Source organism: Sciurus vulgaris, assembly GCF_902686455.1.
Source record: "Sciurus vulgaris genome assembly, chromosome: 4".
NCBI classification, from domain to species: domain Eukaryota; kingdom Metazoa; phylum Chordata; class Mammalia; order Rodentia; family Sciuridae; genus Sciurus; species Sciurus vulgaris.
In genome coordinates this window covers 29,962,387-29,985,739 of record NC_136464.1, presented here as the reverse complement: position 1 = coordinate 29,985,739, position 23,353 = coordinate 29,962,387, and the positions used below count along the sequence as shown (strand labels likewise).

Here is a 23,353-nt window from a genome sequence, read left to right as displayed (position 1 = left end):
AACTGCAAATTATAGAATTTAAGGGTAAATAACTATGACCACAATGTTTTTTAACAAACCAAGTTCTTGTTCTTATACAAAGAAAACAGCATAGCTGCAAACATAGCTAACAGGGGAGAAAAGAGAACTTTTCAGGGTAATAAAAAATATCCTATATCTTGGAGGTTGTAGTTACATGACTATTAACTATACTATAATTTGTCAACATCATTTTGCTGCATGTAAAAGTATATCTAAATAAATCCAACTTTATAACATTGATAACATTTAAAAATACATATAACCTTTAAACCAGACTTAAGAAATATACAAAACTAAATGCAATCAGTAAACAAGCATACACATATACATTCATATGTATATATATGCACATGAATAGCTTGCAGTGACAAATTTAAAATTATATACAAATAGTAATCCTTGATAATTTAAACTAAAAAAATATTTCGACAATAGTTTTGACAGCAAAAAGCTGTAAAAGTAGAGTAGTTCAAATAGGCTGTTACTTTAAAATCTATGACTTTAAAATCTATATGACCAAATGCCCTCATAACAAAATTTAATCTCTTCAAAGTCCAAACTTGTTATACTGCTATACATTTGAGCTAGACAACAGGATGTGCATTTTACTTGCATTATATAATCTAAATCTAGCAATAACCTTTTGCAGTAGCTACTACTATTATCCTCATTTTGCACACAAGCAAATCAATTCTAAGGAAGTTAAGTAACTTATCCAAAATCACATAGCTAAAAAATGACAGAGCCAGGATTTGAACCTAGTCTAACTCAAGAACCCATACACTTAGTTATCATACTATACTCTTCTAAATTGATTCTGAGCCATAATTTTCAAACTTTGAAGAAAAAGAAAAACCTTTCTAAAACAAGCCCACTGAACAAGCAGGCTTGAGAAATAATAAGATAATATCATAACTTTTGTCTTCCACATCACTTCCAAATATATTTCTTGGGCCAAACATTTCCTATGTCCTGGATAGAATCTTGGGGTTTCAATGGATTTTGACTCTCACTCTCAGGTAATAAAATAAACTATGGTCATTTTAAAGACTCAATCATGATCTCAAAATTTACAAATACATCTGATCCCAGGTTATAAGAAACATGTACACTTCATTCAAATTATATCTACCTCCTGCTCAAAGAATTGCACAAAAGGTAAGGAGAAATAAGGGAAGGAAAAAAAAAAACTTATTTAATTAGTATTACTACATTTGGCTTAAAAACTTCCTCTCTCCCCTCCCCTGCAAGATGCCCTTGACTTAGAAGAATTCACTTTGTTTTGGTAGTGCTTTGCTCCTTCCTCAAGCTCTAGGAAACAGTAGTCCACATATGCTCTTTGCGCGTATATGACTCACTGGGACTTTCTGTTGAACTGGATGTCTCCACACTAGCTATTGTTCCTATAACCCCACATCCCATCCACTAGAACACTTGTGAATTCTTCCCCCACAATTACTCTGGAATGCAGGCCAGTTATAATACATTAACAATTTTCCTTAGACCACCTGAATGAAGTAAGCCTATCTATCTTTATTGTCTACATTTCCTAGCAAGAAGTCAGTTCACCAAGTTCCCCTCCCCACCCAATACTAAGAAATTCACATCAGTGGCTTCAAACAGTCCTTTTCTCTTGACCTTAGGGGAACAGAATAGCATTCTCAAACCAACCCTAGAAAGAGGTGAGGAGAAAAAGATTCATAATACCCCTTTCTCCAAATAAAGCTTTCTTTAAAATTTTTCTTCAAATATTTAACTATAATATTCTTCATGAGGGTAAGGAGATTTTTAAGATTCTATGACTAGTTTCCAAACATGTCCTTCTGCATCTTGGACTGGTATTTTGCTTTAATGTACAACATGTATTTTATATTGGTGCCTTAGTAGCAATCCCCAATTTAACATGTTGTTATTCTTCCTTATAGTGGAATATAAAGGTATTAATCAATCATATAATTGCAAGAGTCTACCACTGGACAGGTCTTCTACTGAATCATCATCATATGAAGCAATTTTAAGGAAATGTGGACAGGATGTGAGGCCCCATTGATCACCAGAATTGATTTGGTTGATCTGGCTGGGTAGATAGGTGTCCTCTTCCTCCCTCTCGGCTCCATGTGTGTCCCTCCTGAAGTTGCTTGGTGGAAGAGGACAACCTTCCCTGACAGAGGAGGACCATTCTTTGGTCAAGGGAACAGAAGTAGCTGTGCTACCCTGCTAGAACCTCCAAACAAACTTTCAAGGAAACCTTGATAATTTGGCTCTTTCTTCCCATATCTTTACCCAGGGAATAGCTGATAGAGATCATTGGTAATTATTTGGTAATTTATAGTCATAAATGGCAGAAATTCTATAATTGTCACCTTGGAGGAAATACTGCCTCACACTGTCTTAGTGGTATTATCTGTTCTATTTCTATGAGAGCTTTCCAAACACCAATCTCTTTTAGAACCCTGCCCTGACCTTTTTTTCCAATTTCACAAAAAATACTTTTCTGTGCTTAATATCTGATGATCCAAAACAAAATTTTTGCAACTACATAATCTTCTATCATTAGTCATCTAGCCAAGATTTAATAGCATTCTTTTTTCCAAATCCTTGAAACAATTGGTTTGAAAATGCTTGGAATTAGTTCATAAAGTTTGGAATTTCATGGAAATGATTCTCCTGAAAATGCCAACTGCTTATTTATTTTTAAATGGTAATATTATACATTTCTTATTTGATGACATTCACATTTCTGTGAGGAATTAAACAAACATGTGCAGCAACATGTTAAGTGAAAAATGGGAAGGGCTGATTCCAAACAGGTGAAGCCAATTATCATAATGTAGCCTCTTCATTTAAAAACAAACAAACAAAACTTTCATTTTCTCCACAAATTTCAAGACCTTAAAAACATCCAGATAATGGGAATTCCCAGAAGTTTTTGGAAAGTGTTTTCTCATCTGCACTTGCTAAGACAGCTGCTCCTTTGCAGCTATAGAGAGATGTGAATTTCCATTGTTAAATTCAAATGGAAGCTACCATTTTTAAGAAAGGGAGAGAGCAAGTCCTGTGCTTTTCACATATCTTCACAGGTTAAATATTTGGAAAGGTCAAGACACCAGTCAACATTAGGATATGTGGAACTATTAATTTTCTACCAAAAAAATATATAAAATAAGCTGTTGCTCAGCCTTATGGCTATCTCAGTTTTATCTAACAACTCAGCTGTTGGCAAACACTTCTGAGATCATTTAAGAAGCACATTTTAAAAACTTATATTAGTAGAATTTTGTAATGCTATTTCAAAAAGAGCAGTAGCAGATTCTGATTTGAAAAATGGATGTCAAATTGGCCCCAATATAATCTGTGAAGTAGGATTCAAAGTAAGAAAGACCGAAGGTGATAAAAGCATTTTATTCTGCTGAAAGACTGACAGGTCATTTCTGAGAGAGACTTTTGAGAAGACTCAGAAGATGAGATGTTAATGGATTCTTGAGTTTTTATCTTTCTAGAATCACAAAACCTTGGAAGTCAGGTGAATAGGTTATTAGGTTATCTGGTCTTCCTGTGTTTGCTACAGGTGTCTCCTGAGTGGGCTGTTTGAATGGGTATTAATTTGCTATAAAAGGTTTCTTTGGATTAGACTTGAGTATATTAAAAAAAAAGAGGTATTCTATAAGGAAAGTGGATATAGGCTAAGATAACTTTAAGATCATTAGAGAAGGGTACAGTCACAACCCTGAACAACAACAAGATCAGATACTCTGTATTGTATTGCTATCTGTTTTCCAGATTAATATTTCTCCACTGAGACTGAGATCCCTCTGAGGGGAGAATCTGTATCTTCCTCTTCTGTAAATGTTGTTCTACCTAGAAAATGCTGGTCATTTACAATAGCAATCAGCACCACTTTACTTAAAATAATCATAAATGTAAGATGACAACAATTCTTATTGTTATGACAGATGGAATGCAAGTTAAAGGAACAAATGTCAATATTTAAGTTAGATATCCAAAGACCATGTAAGTTCTAAAGATCTTATTTAAATCTTTCTTTAAAGAATATGCATGATTTTTTTTATTTCTAGTTGTTGGTCAAACTCTTCTCCATAAAATGAGGGTGAATAGTACCCCTATATACATTTATGTATATCCACACATGGATTTTTTTATAATCATGCAAGACTACCATTTGTGGAATCCCCAAAATAATTCTATTTTACATAGACACATAAACATTTGTGGAGTCTAAATTTACTGACAATGAGCCAATCTAACTTACAAGTAGTTTATATATGCATATATAAATTTTATATATATAAATTGTATACATGGTAATTAAATTTTCAGATTTTCCAAAAACCCTATTCTTATTTAGTAAATAGTATTTCTCAAAAAATCCTATCAGAATAGCTATTACTCAGAGAATACCAGAGACAGAACACCTGAAAATGTAAGGAGGAAGAAAAGGAAAATGAAGATGATTATAAAGGTAACAAACACATCTTAGGTACCCTCAAGCTCACTTAAAAATCATTCTCCCTCTGACCAGTCTATGACTGGTGTCCTAACTTACAAATATTATTTCAATAACACTAATGCCACTTCCCCACAGTTCATGATGTAGAACTGGTACACTTGAAATAAGCATTACTAGAAAGTTTCCAGAGAACTCTAATGTCTCGGAGTGGTTCTTGAGAAACAGATCCAATGTAAGGAGTAAACTTCTTGTTCATTCTCAGTGTACACATGAACCAAATTAAAAATTTGCTGGAATGCATCACCAGCAGACTAGACCACTTGCAAGACAGACAATGAAGAGCAAAATATAGAATCTTTCTTTGAAAATGAAGTTGACCACGGAGAAAAGATGTTAAGAGACCATGAACAGAACTTCAATGAAATATGAGACAAAATGAAAAGACCAAGCTTAAGATTTATTGGGATAGATGAAGGCTTGGAGATACAATCCAAAAAAATGTAAAATCTTTTCAAAGATATAATCAGAAATTTCCCAAACCTTAAGAATGAAATAAAAACTCAAATACAGGAGGCTTCAAGGAATGCAAGTATACAAAATTAAAACAGACCCACACCAAGGCACATAATTATGAAAATGCCCAACAAATGGAATAAGAATACACTTTAAAGGCTGCCAAAGAAATGACAGACTACATTTAAAGGGAAACCAATCCAGATCTCAGTAAATTTCTCAACTCAGACATTCAAAGAGGTCTTAGAATATATACCACACTCTGAAAAAAAATGGATGCCAGTCAAAAATACTATACCCACCAAAATTAAACTTCAGAATGATGATGAAATAAAAACCTTCCATGATAAACAAGTTAAAAGGATTCACAACTAGAAAGTCTAAAGTACAGACCATTCTCAGCAAAATATTTCATGAAGATGAAATGAAAAGTAAAACTGCAAACTAGCAAAAGGAGAAACTACATTAGAAGAATAGTCAATCAAATGAGAAACTAATTCAAATTAAAAACCAGAAATATGGTGCTGGGATTGTGGCTCAGTGGTAGAGCACTTGCCTAGCATGTGTGAGGCACTGGGTTTGATTCTCGGCACCAAATACAAATAAAGTTCATCATCAACTAATAAAAATGTTTAAAAACAAACCAGAAATACATAAAACGATGGGAGATAAAAATCACTTAATAATAACATTGAATGTAAATGGCCTAAATTCATCACTAAAAAGACACAGACTGGCAGACTAGATTAAAAAACAAGACCCAGCAATATGCTGTCTCCAAGAGACTCACCTCATAGGCAAAGACATTCACAAAATGAAGGTAAATGGCACAGAAAGACGTATCATTCCCATGGATCATGTAAACAAGCAGGGGTTTCTATCCTCATATCAGATAAAGTGGACTTCAAGACAAAGTTAACCGGAAGGGATAAAGCAGAAAACTATATAATGTTTAAGGAAATTGTACATTAACAAGACACAAAAATAGTAAACATTTTTGTCCCAAATAATGGTGCAAGTACATACACCAAACAAACCCTTCTCAATTTCAAGAATCAAATAGACCATAACACAATAATACTGGGTAACTTTAACAAACCTCTGTCACAACAGGATAGTTCCTCAAACCAGAAACTAAATAAAGATGATGAACTAAAAAATACAATTAATAATTTAGACCTAAAAGACATATGTAGAATATTACATCCATCAATGATTAAATATACTTTCTTCTCAGCAGAATATGAATTCATCTCTAAAACAGACCATATCTTATGTCACAAAGCAACTAATAGCAAATACAAAAAAACAGAGATAATACCTTGAATTCTATCAGATTAAAATGGAATGAAATCAGAAATTGATGATAAAATAAAATGTAGAAGCTACTTTAACGAATGAAAAATAAGTAGTACACTGAATGACCAATGAATAGCAGAAGATCAGGAATGAAATAAAAATGTTTAGAGATGAATGAGAATAGTAAGACTACATATCAAAATCTCTGGAACACTATGAAGGCTGTTCTAAGAGGATAGTTCATTGCATTGCACACATTCATTAAATGAATAGAAAGGCAACAAATAAAAAACCTAACATTGTATCTCATAGCTCTAGAAAAAGAAGAACAAATCAACACCAAAAGCAGAAGACAGGATATAATTAAAATCAGAGCCAAAATAAATGAAATTGAAATAAACAAAAATAACAATTAAAAAAATCAACAAAACAAAAAGTTGATTCTTTGAAAAAATAAAATTAATAAACCCTTAGTCAAGTTAATGAAGAGAAAGAGAGAAAACTCAAATTACTAAAATTTATGATGAAAAATGAAATATCAGGACAGAGACTACTGAAATACAGATGATAATCACAAACTATTTTGAAATAATAAAATAGAAAATCTTGAAGACAACAACAAATTTCTAGAGACATGTGACCAACCTATATTGAATCAGGAGGTCATAGAAAATTAAATTTTTATTTAAACAGGTCAATTTCATAAGCAATAAAATTGAAAGTGCCATCAAAATTCCACCAATGAAGAAAAGCCTAGAACCAGATGGATTCTCAGCCAAGTTCTACAATACCTTCAAAGAACAATTAACACCAATCCTTCTGAAATTATTCTAAGAAATAAAAAAATGAGGAAAACCTTCCAAACTCATTCTATGAACCTAGTATCACCTTGATATCAAACCAGACAAAGACACATCAAGGAAAGAAAATGTCAGGCCAATATCTCCGACAAACATATGTGCAAAAATTCTCAATAAAATGTTGGCAAACCACATGCAAAAACATATTAAAAAGACAGTGCACATGTCAAGTGGGGTTCATCCCAGGGATGCAAGGTTGGTTCAACATACAGAAATCAATAAACATAATTCATCACATCAACAGACTTAAACACAAGAATCATATGATTATCTCAGTAGATGCAGAAAAAACATTTCACAAAATCCAGCATCCACTCATTTTCAAAACACTATAAAAACTAGGGATAGTAGGAACATAACCTCAGCATTGTAAAAGCTATATGTGCTAAACCCAAGGCCAACATCATTCTAAATGAAGAAAAATTGAAAGCATTCTCTCTAAAAACTGGAACAAGACAAGGATGCCCTCTTTTACCACTCCTATTCAAAATAGTCCTGGAAATTCAAGATAAAGCAATTAGAAGAAAGAAATTAAAGGGATGAAAATAGGAAAAGAAGAACTCAAACTATCCCTATTTGCTGATGACATGATTCTATATTTAGAAGAACCCCAAAAAAATCCACTAGAAAACTTGTAGAACTCATAAATGAATTCATCAAAGTAGCAGGAGATAAAACTAACACCCTTAAATCAATTGTATACCTATACATCAGTGATGAATCAATTGAAAGAGAAATTAGGAAAACTATCCCATTTCACAGCCTCAGAAAAAAATAATATACTTGGGAATCAATCTGAAAAAAACAGGTGAAAGATTTCTACAATGAAAACTACAGAGCACTAAAGAAAGAAATTGAAGATCTTAGAAGATGGAAAGATCTCCCATGCTCTCGGTTGGGCTGAATTAATATAATCAAATACTACCAAAAGGACTTAAAATAAGCATACTATAGTGACACAGTCACCTCAATGTTTATAGCAGCTCAATTCACAATAGCTAAGCTATGGAACCAATCTATACACTCTTCAACAGATGAATGGATTAGGAAAATGTGCTATATACACAATGGTATATTATTCAGCCATAAAGAAGAATGAAATTATGGCATTTGCTGGTAAATGAATGGAACTCCAGACTATCATGCTAGGTGAAATAAGCCAATCACAAACTAAAGGCAAATGCTCTCTCTGATATGTGGATGCTAACACATAATAAGGGGGTTTGGGGGGATAGAAGTTCACTGGGGTAGACAAAGGGAAAGGAAGGGAAGGGAGGGAGACAGGAACAGTAAAGAACGAATTGGACTGAACTTTCCTATGTGCATAGATGAATATACCACAAGTAAAACTCTTCATCAGTCTTCTTTGACTGTAAGAATGGGATCCTAATTAGAATGTTATACTCCATGTATGTAAAAAAAATACACTCTACTGTCATGTATATCTAAAAGGAGCAAATAAAAAAAGAAATTAAGAAAGCCTATGGGAATTATGAAATACCATTAAAAGACCTAATATATGTATAATAGGAGTTCAAGAAGATGGATAAAAGATACCAGAAAGCGTGCTTAAAGAAATAATGGCGATGACCCAATGGTGGGTGGGAGGGTCTGCAGTGGATGAGTGGTACTGCAGCAGCCTGGGCACAGCCGCTGCTGCCTGTGTGTGCAAGTGTGAGCAGGTATGGAAGGCTGGCGTGCAGGCCACAAGGAGCATGCATTAGTGAATCAGAGTGATGCTCGCCCTAGCCACCACCCACCATTGGGCAGTTGATGGCTCTCCAGCAGTCTCCAGCACCTTCAGCACCCCCATGGCCGTTAGTCTAGTTGGGAGAAGGAGAAAGTGAGACTCCGTGTCATCACCATCCATTGTCAGATGGGGACAGCTTTGGAATCCAGCAGCAATGAGTAGTGGCTGGATGGTCACATCTGGGAATGCAAAGCCTACCTCACCACTCCCTTCCTCCACCATCTCCTCCTCTCTCACCAGGGATCACTTTTAAAACCATTTCACCTTTGGCCCCTGCCTCGGTCAGAGGGATTTATTTAATGGGGATGTGTTCAAGGCAAGAGCGAATTCAGAAGGATATTGATGTCAGGATCCAAAACTCCAGAGCTGAGAAAGACTGTCCATTTGCAGATTTCAGATATTCAGACACCACCTTTACTTTCAGTTACATTGGCAGCCCCAAAAGTATATCCTACTCAGTACATATATCTGAAGATTACTCAGACAATACATATGTGTGGAGTTCAGAAAATGATGAAGATGTACTAGTTACTAAAGAGCCAATCCAGTAATTTTTCATAGAACAGTAACAGAATTAAGAAAAACAAATGACATTAACTGTTGTTTATCCATAAAATCCAAATTGCAAAAGGAAAATGGGGAGGAGTCAAGACAAATAGTACAGTAGAAGAGGATTCTGAAGGTGATAACAATTCTCAAGAATTTCATTATGGAGGAGAGATGAACTATGATGTGGAACTGCACCAGCACCAGCAGCTGGAAGCTGACTTTTCACCACTAAGAAAATATATGGGCCACATGCAGTTTTTCTCAGGGAATATGGAGTCATTGACTATGTAGACATTGATCTGCACATAAATGTTAGCTTTCTCCATGAGAAGACTGCTGTGGCTTAGGAAGTCACTCAAACAGAGATTATAATTGTCCAACTACACTGTTCATTTATACAGTATTTAAATGGCCACGTCCCTTTAAGTTTCCACAAAAGAGAGATTTGGACTGGGGCATCAGCTAAAAAACACATCATACAGACATTTGTTACACAGTAGTGGAAACGGCAAAGAACAGTCCAATTGCCTGCACAATAAAAAAACTGTCAGAGAATAAAGTGAAGACCCTCTGCATTTATTTTCTACCTTGCATAGGTCACCAAGTTATCCTTCCCCTGGTTGTGACAAAAGCAAATCCAAACTGAAATCTGAGCAAGATGGAATCTCCAAACCACACAAGCTGCTGCCCTGGACTTGTTCCAGCACAGTCAAGTCTGAGGAAGTGTGTGTCACAAAGTCCCACAAAATGCTCAGCAAGTCTTACTCCAGTACCCGCCTTGAGCTTTTCAAGGAACCTAATACAGAAGGCAGGAGGCTCTCTCTTACCTCAGGGCTCATTGCTATCTTAACACCATCTTCATTTTCATCTTCCCAGCCTTCTCCAAATGGTGCAAAATGCATTCCAATATGTGGCTTACAAGTGAAGACAATTGAGTTTGCTGAACAGCAGATCCCCATACTGAATGAGCCACATGTGTTTCAAAATGGCCACAAGCTTAGGACTACTGTATGTGAACAAGAGCTGTGTGTATTTGCTTTTCAAACCCTTGGAGTAATGAGTGAAGTTGCTGATGAAATAGCAACTGGAGCTCAGGTGGAAGATCTGCTGGTGTGTATATGTAGACCTGTTCTGGGAACTCCTAGAAAAGTTGTCATTTTTGAGCCACATCCTTCTGTAGTGGATCCTAATGATCCTCAGATATTGGCCTTCAACCCCAGGAAGAACTTTGATCAAGTAATGAAAGCACTGGATAGCATAATTTCTATCAGAGAAGTGACACAAGCACTATATCTGGAAATTAAGAAGCAGATGGATAAACAGGACCCTCTCACTCATCCACTACTGCAAGGAGTTATTTCAAGTAATAGTTCACATATTGTGAAACTGCCAGTTAATAGGCAATTGAAGTTTACACACACTCCACATCAATTCCTGAGTCTCAGCAGTCCACCAGCAACAGAATCCAATTTTAGAGCTGTAAAAGACTCCTTGGAATCACTTTTACATTTCATGGTTCACACACTGAAAACTGGCTCTCCATTCTGAGGAATGGCCTGGTTGTTGCCTCTACTACATGTCTGCAGCTCCACAATGCAGTGTATGGAAGTGGAATCTATCTAAGTTCAATATCAAACATATCATTTGGTTACTCTGGGATGAACAAGAAGCAGAAGGTGACAGCCAAGGACAAGCCAGCTTCGAGCACTAAAAGCAATAGTGCATCACAATTCAGAAAAAAAAAAAAAAGGTCAGCAATCCCAATTCCTGCAAAGGTGTAACTTAAAATGCATAGCCTTATGTGAAGTGACCTGCACAAACATGGGGAGATATAGGTTGTCCCAAAGATGGATCACATCTGCACACAGCTCTTTTTTGTCTATGAAGATGGCCAAATATTAACACACAGACCCAAATATTAACACACAGGAAGAGGGTATTCACAAAGAGATCCTCTGAGCAATTGGTAATCAACCTGTTACCGGTTAAAGGACCACCATTTAATTAACATGATTTGAAAGCCTTCCTCATGTTCAAAGCTGGAGTGTGAACTGAAGAAGATGATAAAATAATTTGTTGTTGTTATGAATAAAATTAACCCTTTGAATGCTGATTTTTTCTTAGTAGTTCCAAGTATCTCATTAAATACCTAAAATGGCATAAATTTATCAACTGTAGGGGTATAGAATCTAGTAATAAAATTACAACAGCACATAAACTGAAGTTTGTGTTGCACACACAATAAACAAATTGAAAAACCAAACAAAAAGAAGAAATAATGGCTGAAAACTTCCCAAATCTATGGAATGTGGCCAACATCTAGCAGGAATCAGAGAAGTCTCTAATCAAATTCAACCCAAAGAGGAAATCACCAAAGTACAAAATAAACTATCAAAAGTCAAAAACAATAGTCTAAAATTGCAAGAAATATGAAACATATCACAATAAAGAAATAAGAAACATATCTAACTATGATAATCAGTCATCTCTCAGTCAATCCCTGTAGACCAGGAAAGAGTGGGATGATATATTCAAAGTCTTGTAAACCAAGACCATGTATCCAGCAAAGACAACATCAGAAATAATGGAATATGGACCAGGAGTCCAATGTAGAAGTTGCTGGCTGACTGGTTTGAGAGGAGACTGCTTCTGAGCTGGAGCTGGAGGACAAAGCCAGTGGTGGGTGGGGGAAGGGGGAGTTGGAATAGCAGTTGTTGCTGATTTGAGGCCTGCCTCCGGAAATGGGTGACAGTGGACTAGGGGGGCATCACTGGTAGTTGGTTTTTTTTTTTTTGTTTGTTTTTGTTTTTCAATTATTTTTTTCCAGTCTTTGAAACCCAGGAAATGGGGATTTTAATTTTGGAATCAAATGGTGCAGGAAAAAACTACAATTTGGTACAGATCATAGGTTGAGAAAGTCATTACTACTATTCCTCCTATCAGATTTAATGCAGAGATGGTAACAGACAAAAACCTTAAACTCTAAATTTGGGATTTAGGAGGACAGACCATACTGGAGATGTTATTATTCAAACACAGATGTAGTCATTTATGTAGTAGACAGTGGTGACTCAAACCAAATTGACATTTCTACATCAGTTAGTTACCAAGTTGAAGAAGAAGAGCTGAGAAATACACATTTATAATTGGACAAGGAAATTGGTTAAAAATAAAAATCTTATTGGTTCCATAGGAAGAAATTGAGCATTCATGGCTTTAAAAATTAAGGTTTAATAATAGGCTGTAGGTTTTGTTAAAATCCTATTCAAAGATATTTTTCAAACTACTCAGTCCATGAGAGGATAAACTACTTTGACAATGGTAAATATAGTTCTTTGTATTATTAAAATTGGGAAGGGGCTGGAGGTATGGCTCAGTGGTAGAGTGCTTGCCTAGCATGTGTGAGTCACTGGGTTCAATTATCAGCACCACATATAAATAAATGAATAAATAAAGGTCTATCAATATCTAAAAAATATATTTTAAAAAATTTGGGAAAGTTGTTGGTTTTTTTTTTTTTTTTCTCTCTTTCATTTAAGTAAGTTTGACAAACAGCATTTTTTAAATTAGGTGCTGACATAAAAAGCTTAAGCTGAGCACACTGGCACATGCCTGCAATCTCAACTACTCAAGAGGTAAGAGAATTACAAGTTTGAGTTAGCCTGGGGAACTTATCAAAAACCTGTATCAAAATAAGTAAAAGGGCTGAGGTAAGTAGTTCAGGGGTGGAGAACTTATATAGCATGCACAAGACCCTGGGTTTAATCTAAAAAACCACCACCACCCCCCCAAAAAAAAAGAGAGAGACAGAGAGACAGAGAGACAGAGAGAGAAAGAGAGAGAGAGATTAATATCATTGTATCCCCCAAGTCTCAGGAATACTAGTGGTTCATGTCATGGTTCTCATTATCTTTGTAGATACTGGTGTGTAGTCTCTTTCCGTCACATTCATGGGCATTCTCTCACTGTAAATGAATGCAGTTTTCTTTTTCACCTGCAGAATTCTTATTCTTTTTCTTCATGTTCTAATACCTATTGTTAATTTGGTCTCTATGAAATCCTTTTTGGAGACCATGTTCCTCCAGGTCCAGGTGTTCCTAGTACAACTATTACTTACTTTTGATGGGCACAGACTTTCATATTTATGTCCCTATTGTGGTGTGGTACCTGACACATTATGGACCAACAAAGTATATTTATAGTTGAAATAGTAGGATATAAATTTGCAGCTAGGAAAATAGTACTTCTGTAATTTATATGTGGGTTCCCTTTTGGTCAATGGCACATAACTGGGAAATGCTAGACTAGTGTACTCATACCCCAAGGTGCTAGGCTTTTACTTGGATTAAGTACTCCCAGGCAGCTCAGAAACACTATGAAAAATAGAAATTTGGGCTGAAGCTGGGGCTCAGTGATGGAGTGCTTGCCACCACTTGTGAGACAATGGGTTCCATCCTTAGTACCACATAAAAATAAATACATAAAATAAAAAGTATTGTGTCCACCTACAACTAAAAATTTATATTAAAAATTAGAAGTACAGGGAAATAAGGGCCTAGCAGGTAGATGCTGCCTGACAAAAATAACCCTTACTATCTAACCCTTGAATTCTGAGGGCATGAGAGTGTCCCACAGGCCAGCACTTGGATTATAATAATTCCTCTGGTTTATCACAAAGAATAAGATGAGAAAGAGTGTACACTAATTTTAATAGGGTTCAGATCCTTGCCCAACAGGTAAAAACTGCACAGGTATGCTACTAGGGTTTGAATTTTGCTATTACAAAATAAATCTGCTCTTTTTTTTGGTGGGGGGTGAGAAGCCTGGTGATGAGAAAAGCATCAAACTTAAACTCAGAACAGAAACTCTAGGTGCAAATGGCCACCTCTTCAGCTTTATTTCTGTAAAACGAGACTTGAACAGATGATACCAGAGGTTTCCTTCACCTCTACCACTGTATTTTATAACTCTAGTTGTTAGTTGTGCTATGTTGTGATCTCACTAAAAGAAATGAGAAGCTGAGTGGTGGAATTACTTCTGTTATCTTGAAGACCTGACATGTACTTTAAACTGGAAATGTAAGTTCTACAAGGGCAGGGACTATACCTAATTTATTGTTAGTATTTCTTGTATCTAGTGTGGTAAACCTGATAAAAAAAAAAAAAAAAGAAGGTGTTTTAGTTTGGCTATGAGATGTGCCCCAAAAGTTCATATGTGAAACAATGGAAGGTTTAGAGCTGAAATAACTGGGTAATAGGAGTCTTAATCTAATCATTATGTTAATACCGAGAGGAATTAACTGAGCGGTGACTGTACACCAGTGGGGTGGGCTGAAGAAGGTGCATCAGTCTATGCCCTTGGGGTTTATATTTTGCCCCTCAGGAGAGGAGAGTTCTCCCCCCCCCGCCCTTCTCTCCCCCCTCTTCTCTCTCTCTCTCCTTCCTAGTGTGATGTTCTCAGCTGCTTTCTTCTGCCACACTCTCCCACCAAAATGTTCTGCCTCACCTTGAGTTTCAGAAAATGGAGTTGGATGTCTATGAACTAAGACCATAAGCCCCCAAACCATAAGCCACCAAATAAACTTTTCCTACTCTAATTATTTTTGTCAGGTCTTTTGGTCATAGCTGTGAAAAAGTTGACTACAACATAAGGAAATATAAACAATTTTCCCATAAAAACAAAAACTAAGGGAGTTCATCATCAAAAGGCCTGCCTTACAGGAATTACTAAAGGTGGTTCTTAAACTATATCAAAAAGTAACAAGATAACAAAAATATTTTAAAAACACAAAGCACAGTGGCATCAGTGATACAAAATCATATTCAGAATATACTGGGCTGTAATGTGGGGTATAAAGTAATTATATCTCTAGTGTGATGCTCCAAAGACAACTATAGCTGAAATAAAAGGTCAGAGAATATAAACAAAGTAAACTTTGACATCAAACAGATAAAACAATGCTTGGGGGTAAGGTAAAAATGAAGAGTCACTGTAGGAAACCATAGTTAATAGTTAGGTTACAATAGCCTGTTAAGTGTGTAAGACATTTTATATAAGCTTCATAGTACCATGGAAGCAAAAATCTATAGTAGATACACAAAAAATAAATAGAAAATATTACAAAGTATACAACTAGAAAAAACCTTTTTAAAAATAGAATGAAAGGAACAGGGGAAGAAAGAAACAAAGTACATATTTTAAAAATCAGAAGACAAGTTATAAAATAGCAGTAGTAAATTCCTACATATCAATAATTATTTTGATTGTAAATGGAATAATTATCTGATAAAAAAAAGAATGTCTGACTGAATAGAAAAAATCAAGACCTAACTATCTGCTGGCCAATAGATTCCCTCACATTAAGGGCAAACAGTGAAAGTGAAAGAAAGAAAAAGATACTTCATAGAAACAGAAATCAAAAGAGAGCAGGGGATATATCACATAAAATAGACTAGAAGTTAAAACTGTAAAAGGAAGACAAAGAAGGTCATTATAAAATATCAAAGGGTCAATTCATCAAGAGGCTATAACAATTACAAGGATATAGGCAACCAACCTTGCAGTTAATATATAAAAGAAATATTAAGGGAACTAAAGAGAGAGAGAGTACAATAAAATAAGAGTACAAGATTTCAATAGCACACTTTTCAACAATTAGCAGATCATCCAGACAGAAAATTAGTAGCAAAATACTGGACTTGAACTACAATTTAGATAAAATGGGCCTAACAGAAATATATAGTACAATCTATGCAAGAGCAACAGAATACACATTCTTCTCCACTGCAAATAAAATAGTCCCAGAATAGAAATATGATGGGCTACAAGAGAAGTGAATAAAATTAAGAGAACTGAATTCACATCAACTGGTTTTTTTCTGATAATAATAGTATGACTAGAAATCAATAACAGGAAATCTCAGAAAATTCACAAACATGGTAACTAACTAATATGCTCCTCAACAATCGATGGGCTAAATAGAAGAACTCAAATGGGAAATCAAAAAGTATCCTGAGTTTTTCAATATGGCGAGATAGAGGAGTTCACATTCCTGGCTGCTCTAATGAAGTAAAACCAAGAAAGCACACAGGCAGCTTGTCTGCAAGGTGGGTGAACAAAATAAAAGGGGGAGACTTTACTAGAATTTACAACTGGACATTCAAAGCAGAACAGGGACACCAGAGGTTGGATATAATAAAATAAGGAAAAAATCCCCAACAGCACAGCCATTGCCATGGCCGGGCTGGAAGCAGGAGCCAGAGCTGTCCCTCAGTGAGCATAGTCGAGGGATGAGGGAATTAAAGGAACCCGCATTTTGGGGAGGCCCAAGGTGTGTCTGGGCAAGGAGCATTCAGAGATCAAGGACATTGCCCAACAACCTGAAAGATGTGCTGTATGATACCCTTGTGCAGGGAAAGAAGCTACCATCTCTCCAGGTGGCATGTGGAAGACAAGGGAAGGAACCATTTGCAGATGCAGAACAGGGACCAGCAGCTGAGAAAGTTGATTCCTGGCAAACCCAAGTTTGGCCCAAAATATAGGCCTGGTAAACACACACTGCATGACACAGAGTGTGCTTAAGCGACCATGAGAAAGTCAAACATGGAGAGAGGTTTACACAGGGGACAACTGATTGGGAAAAACCACATGACTTTACCCCTCCCCTTCCAATCCAACTGCTTGCAGGACCTGCTGGGAGGGATGCATCTGGCCAGGTACTCAGAATGCTGGGGACAGGAGAGATTGGAGACTGAACTCAAGATCAGGAAACATGGAGTCTGCAGGTGACATGGGGGACTAAGAATTGGCTCTTCCATCACGAGTGGAACGCAAGGGAGATACCTTGGGGTAAAATCTTCCAAGTAGACCAGCAAGTACTGGGCACTGGAGATGCGCTGATTTAAAATCTCCAGACCAACTGGCATTCAGCCAAGAGCCTGGAACCTGCCTCAGCCTAAACCCTGCCACCAGAAATTCTGCCTGCGGGACTCTCTCTCTCACTTCAGCAATTCAAAAAGTGGAGCATCACAATTCAGAGGTGATGAGAAAAGAAAAAACAAATTGCTGAGAAAAGAAGTTGAGAATATTTTGAATTCCAAGGGAAAGAATTCTTTAACCTTTCATCAAGATTTTTTTTTCTCCTCCTCCTCCTTTTTTTTTTTTAAATTCTTTTTCTCTCTATTAACTTTTTTTTTTTTTTTTTTTTTTTTTGGCGGCAGGTAACCAGGGATTGAACTCAGGGGCACTGACCACTGAGCAACATCCCTAGTCATTTTTTGTATTTTATTTAGAGACAGGGTTTCACCAAGTTGCTTTAGTGCCTAGCTTTTGCTGAGGCTGGCTTTGAAATTACGATCCTCCTGACTCAGCTTCCCAAGCTGCTGGGATTACAGGCATGTTCCACTTTAATTGTGATCTTCACTGTGCATGGATATTTATACATTTTTATATTTTTTCCTCATCTCTAGCATTTTGAAGTCAGTTATTTTTCATGTATTAGTTTTTTGTGAACTACAATATTTAATTCGTATATTTTAAATTTGTTTTGTATTCTTTTGGTTTTTTTAATTTTTACTTTATATATGTATTTTTTCTCCTACCTAATTCCCATGATTCTCTATTTTCTTCTGCTCACAGCCAATCTCAATTGTTCTCTCTTTCACTCTTCCTTTAATCTTTTACTTTTGCCTTTTCTCCTCCTCCCTCATAATCATCACATTCTTTATTACTTCTGTTCTCACCCTGTCCACCAAATGAAATGGTAAACCCTTTTGAAAACTTGCTGTTTTTATTATGGGCAATAACTGATCATATCATTCCTGTGTATTGTGATAATTAACATTGCAGACATTATAGTAGGAACTATGTAGTTTAATGCTGTACATTGCTTGTGTTGGTTGTTGTTATTATTTGTCTCCCCCTAAACAGTGAGGTATTGGAAACCTCCAGGGACACTATTATTCCATAGGGTAGAAACTCCACTGCCTCAGATCCATACTATTACATGGGCAGACACACAAACAATATGAAAAACAAGGGAACAAATCGTCCAAAACGAATCAATATAAATAACAGAATTCATGGACACCACAGTGGAAGAAATGTCAGAGAATGAAATTAGAATGAAAATAGTTCTACTGATCTGTGAAGTAAAGGGCAATACAATGAATGAAATCAGAGAGAAAATACAGGAAGTGAAAGATCACTTCTGTAAAGAGGCAGAGATTCTGAAAAAAACAAACAAGCAGAAATCCTTAAAATGAAGGAAACAATAAACCAAATTAAATATTCAATAGAAATCATAGCCAACAGATGAGATCACTTGGATGACAGAGTTTCAGGCAATGAAGACAAAATACATAATCTTTAAAACAGAGTTAATCATGGAGATATGTTAAGAAACCATGAACTGATCTTCCATGAATTATGGGATAACATGAAAAGACCAAATTGAAGATTCATTGGGAAAGTTGAAGGCACAGAATCAAATAGACCACAACAGAATAACACTGGGTGACTTTAACATACCTTTGTAACTACTGGATAGATCCTCCAAACAAAAATTAAACAAAGAAACTACAGGACTAAATAATATAATCAATAATTTAGACTTAATAGATATATATAGGATATTTCATCCATCAATGAGTGAATATGCTTTCTTCTCAGCAGCACACGGATCCTTCTCTAAAATATACCATATCTTTTGCCACAAAGCAACTCTTACCAAATACAAAACAATGGAGATAATACTCTGCATTCTATCACATTATAATGGAGATAATACTCTGCATTCTATCATATTATAATAGAATGAAATTAGAAATCAATGATAGAATAAAAACTAAAAGCTACTCTAATACCTGAAGACTGAATAATATGCTACTGAATGATGAATGGATAGAAGAAGAAATCAGGGATGAAATAAAAATTACTTAAAGGTAAATGAGAATAGTGATACAACATATCAAAATCTCTGGGACACTATGAAGGAGGTTCAAAGAGAAAAATTCATTACCCTGAGCTCATTCATTAAAAGAATAGCAAGTCAATGAATAAATGACCTAACATTACATCTCAAAGCCCTAGAAAAAGAACAAATCAACACCAAAAGCAGAAGACAGTATATAGTTAATATCAGAGTTGAAATAAGTGAAATTGAAACAAAAGAAATAATCTAAGAAACTGACAAAACAAAAAGTTGGTTCCTTGAAAAAATAGATAAAACTGAAAAACCCTTAGCCACACTAACGAAGAGAGAGCGAAAACTCAAATTACTAAAACTCATGATGAAAAACAAAATACCACAACAGAGACTACTGAAATACAGAAGATAATCAGAAACTGTTTTGAAAATTTGTACTCCAACAAAACAGAAATTCCCAATGACATCTACAAATTTCTAGAGACATATGACCTACCTGAATTGAATCAGGAGGTCATAGAAAATTTAAACGAGTCAATTTCAAGCAATGAAATAGAAGATACCATCAAAAGCCTACCAACCAAGAAAAGCCCAGGACCACAAGAATTCTCAGCTGAGTTCTACAAGATCTTCAAAGAACAGTTAACACTAATACTTCTCACATTTTTCCATGAAATAAAGAAGGAGGGAACCCTTCCAAAATCATTCTATAAAGCTAGTATCACCCTGATACCAAAACCAGACAAAGACACATCAACAAAAAATAACTTCAGACCAATATCCCTGATAAACGTAGGTGCAAAATTTCTTTAAAAAATTCTGGCAAATTCCATACAAAAACATATTAAAAAGATAGTGCACCATAATCAAGTGGAGTTCATCCCAGGGGCTCAAGGTTGGTTCAACATAAGGAAATCCATTACATCAATAGACTTAAAGACAAGAATCATGATTATATCAATAGATGCAAAAAAAAATTTGACAAAATACAGCATCTCTTCATGTTCAAAACACTCTAAAAATTAGGCATAGTAGGAACATGCCTCAACATCATTAAAGGTATAACTACTAAACCCAAGTCAACATCATTCTCAATGGAGAAAAATTGAAAGCATTCTCTCTAAAAACGAGAACAAGACAAGGATGTCCTTTTTCACCAATTTTATTCAACAATGTTCTTGAAACTCTAGCCAGAGCAATTAGACATAAGAAATAAATTAAAGGCATACAAGTAGGAAAAGAACTCAAACTATCACTATTTGCTGAAGACATGAGTCTATATTTAGAAGATGCAAAAAATTCCACCAGAAAACTTCTAGAACTAATAAATGAATTCAGCAAAGTAGCAGAATATAAAATTAACATCCATAAATCAAATGTGTTCCCATACATCAGTGATGAATCAACTGAAAGAGGAATTAGGAAAACTACCAAGTTCAAAATAGCCTCAAAAAAATAAAATGTTTAGGAATCAGTCTGAAAAACCAGGTGAAAGACCTCTACAATGAAAATTACAGAACACTAGGAAAGAAACTGAAAAAAATCTTAGAGGATGGAAAGATCTCCCATGCTTTTGGACAGGTAAAATCAACATTGTCAAAATGAACATACTATCAAAAGTGTTATACAGATTTAATGCAATTCCTATTAAAATCCCAATGACATTCTTCATAGAAATAGAAAAAAAGTCAATCATGAAATTCATTTGGAAAAATAAGAGATCCAGAATAGCCAAAGCAATCCTTAGCAAGAAAAATGAAGTAGGAGGCATCACAATACCAGACCCTACAATATACTACAGAGCCATAGTAACAAAAATGGCATAATATCGAAAACAAAACAGGTAGAGCAGAACAGAGACAAAGTCAAACCCACATAAATACAGTTATCTACTAGACAAAGGCGCCAAAAACATTCATTGGAGAAAAGATAGCCTCTTCAACAAATTGTGCTGGAAAACTGGAAATCCATCTGTAATAGAATGAAACTGAACCCCTATCTCTCACCCTACACAAAAATCATCTCAAAGTGAATCAAGGACTTAGGCATTAGACCTAAGCTTAGACCCTGAGCTTAGACCCTGAGCTTAATAAAAGAAAAAGTACACCCAAATCTCCATGTCAGCTTAGGAACTGACTTCCTTAACAAGACTCCTAAAGCCCAAGAAGTAAAATCAAGAATCAGCAAATGGAAATTACACTCCATGTATGTATGGTCTATCAAATTACACTCCATTATGTATGGTCTACAGCATTCTACTGTAATGTACAACTAATAAGAACAAATAAAAATATAATAAAAAATTCAAATGGGATGGATTCAAACTAAAAAGCTTCTCTCAACAAAGGAAAAATAACATGAAAAGAGAGCCTATAGAATAGGAGAAAATACCAAACATACCTCAGATAGAGCATTAATCACTAGAACTCAAAAAAATTCACACCAAAAAACCAAATAACCCTTTCAGTGAATGGGCTAAGGAACTGAACAGACACTTCACAGAAGAAGAAATACTATCAATCAACAAATATATAAAAAATTTTCAACATCTCTAGCAATCAGGGAAATACAAATTAAAACAACACTGAGATTCCATCTCACTCCAGTCAGAATGGCAATTATCAAGAATACAAGTAACAATAAAAGTTAGCAAGGATGTAAGTAAAAAGGTTCACGCATACATTGGTGGTGGGAATGGAAGAAGTATGGAGATTCCTCAGAAAACCTGGAATGGAACCACCGTTTGACGCAACTATCCCACTCCTCAGTTAATACTGAGGACTTAAAATCAGCATACTACAGTGGTGCAGCCAAATCAATGTTTATAGCACTTCAGTTCACAATAGTTGAACCATAGAATTAGCCTAGATGCCCTTCAACAGATGAATGGATAAAGAAATTGTCATATATATACACAATAGAACATGATTCCGTCTTAAGAATGAAATTAAGGCATTTGCTGGTAAATGGATGGAACTGGAGAATATCATGCAAAGTGAAATAAACTATTCCCAAAGAACCAAAGGTTGAATGTTTTCTCTGATATGTGAATGCTAATTCACAATAAAGGTTGGGGTGGGCTAGGGAAGAATAGAGGTACTTTGGATTAGACAGAGGGGAGTGAGGGGAGGGAAGGAGGGATGGAGGGAGGGGAGGGGGTATAAGTAGGAATGATAGTAGAACTAATTGGGCATTATCACCCAATGTGCACATATGATTACATGACCTGTGTAACTCTACATCATATACAATCAGAAGAATAAGAAGTTGTGTGATGTGTCAAAATGCATTCTGTCATGTAGAACTAATTAGAACAAATAAGATAATTAAAAAATTTAAAAAACAGAAAAATAAGTATCTTGAGGCAATTAAGATGGGAAACAATACAGCAAATCTTATGAGATGCAGCAAAAGCACTTTTAAAGGTAGAAATATATAGCAATATATGCATATGTAAAAAAAGAAAAATCTGGAGCTGGGGTTGTGTCCAGTGGTAGAGTTCTTGCCTAGCACTGGGTTCAATCTTCAGCACCACATAAAAATAAAATAAATAAAATAAAGGTATTGTGTCCATCTACAAAAAAATTAAGAAAAGAACAATCTCAAACAACATAATATTAAACATCTAGGAACTAGAAAAAATAAACTAAACACAAAATTAGCAGAAGAAAGGAAATAACAAGAGCAGAAATAAATGAAATAGAAATAGATAATAAAAAAATCAATAAACTTGAAGTTTGTTTTCAAAATGACAAAGAAAATAAAAAACAATGTACTAAGAGAACAGAGGACAATGAAATTATGTGAGGGAAAATAAATTATAATTTAAGTCACAAAAATACAAAGATAATAAAAGATTACTATGAATAACAATTTATTAACAAATTGGATGACCTAGGAAAAACAGAATAAATTTCTAAAAATGTACTTTAACAGGACTGAATCTGAAATAATAGGAAATATGAGCA

General features: G+C 35.2%; 1 protein-coding gene and 1 pseudogene across 5 annotated transcripts in view; one reads left to right on the top strand and one right to left on the bottom strand.

Annotated features, from left to right (window-relative positions):
- Positions 1-23,353, bottom strand: part of HPSE2 (heparanase 2 (inactive)) — an 830,988-nt gene that overhangs the window by 612,971 nt on the left and 194,664 nt on the right. The gene's annotated exons all lie outside the window — the stretch shown is intronic.
- LOC306659896 (protein mono-ADP-ribosyltransferase PARP8-like) lies at positions 8,760-11,449 on the top strand (annotated as a pseudogene). The gene has a single exon. The product of its transcript is annotated as a protein mono-ADP-ribosyltransferase PARP8-like (transcript).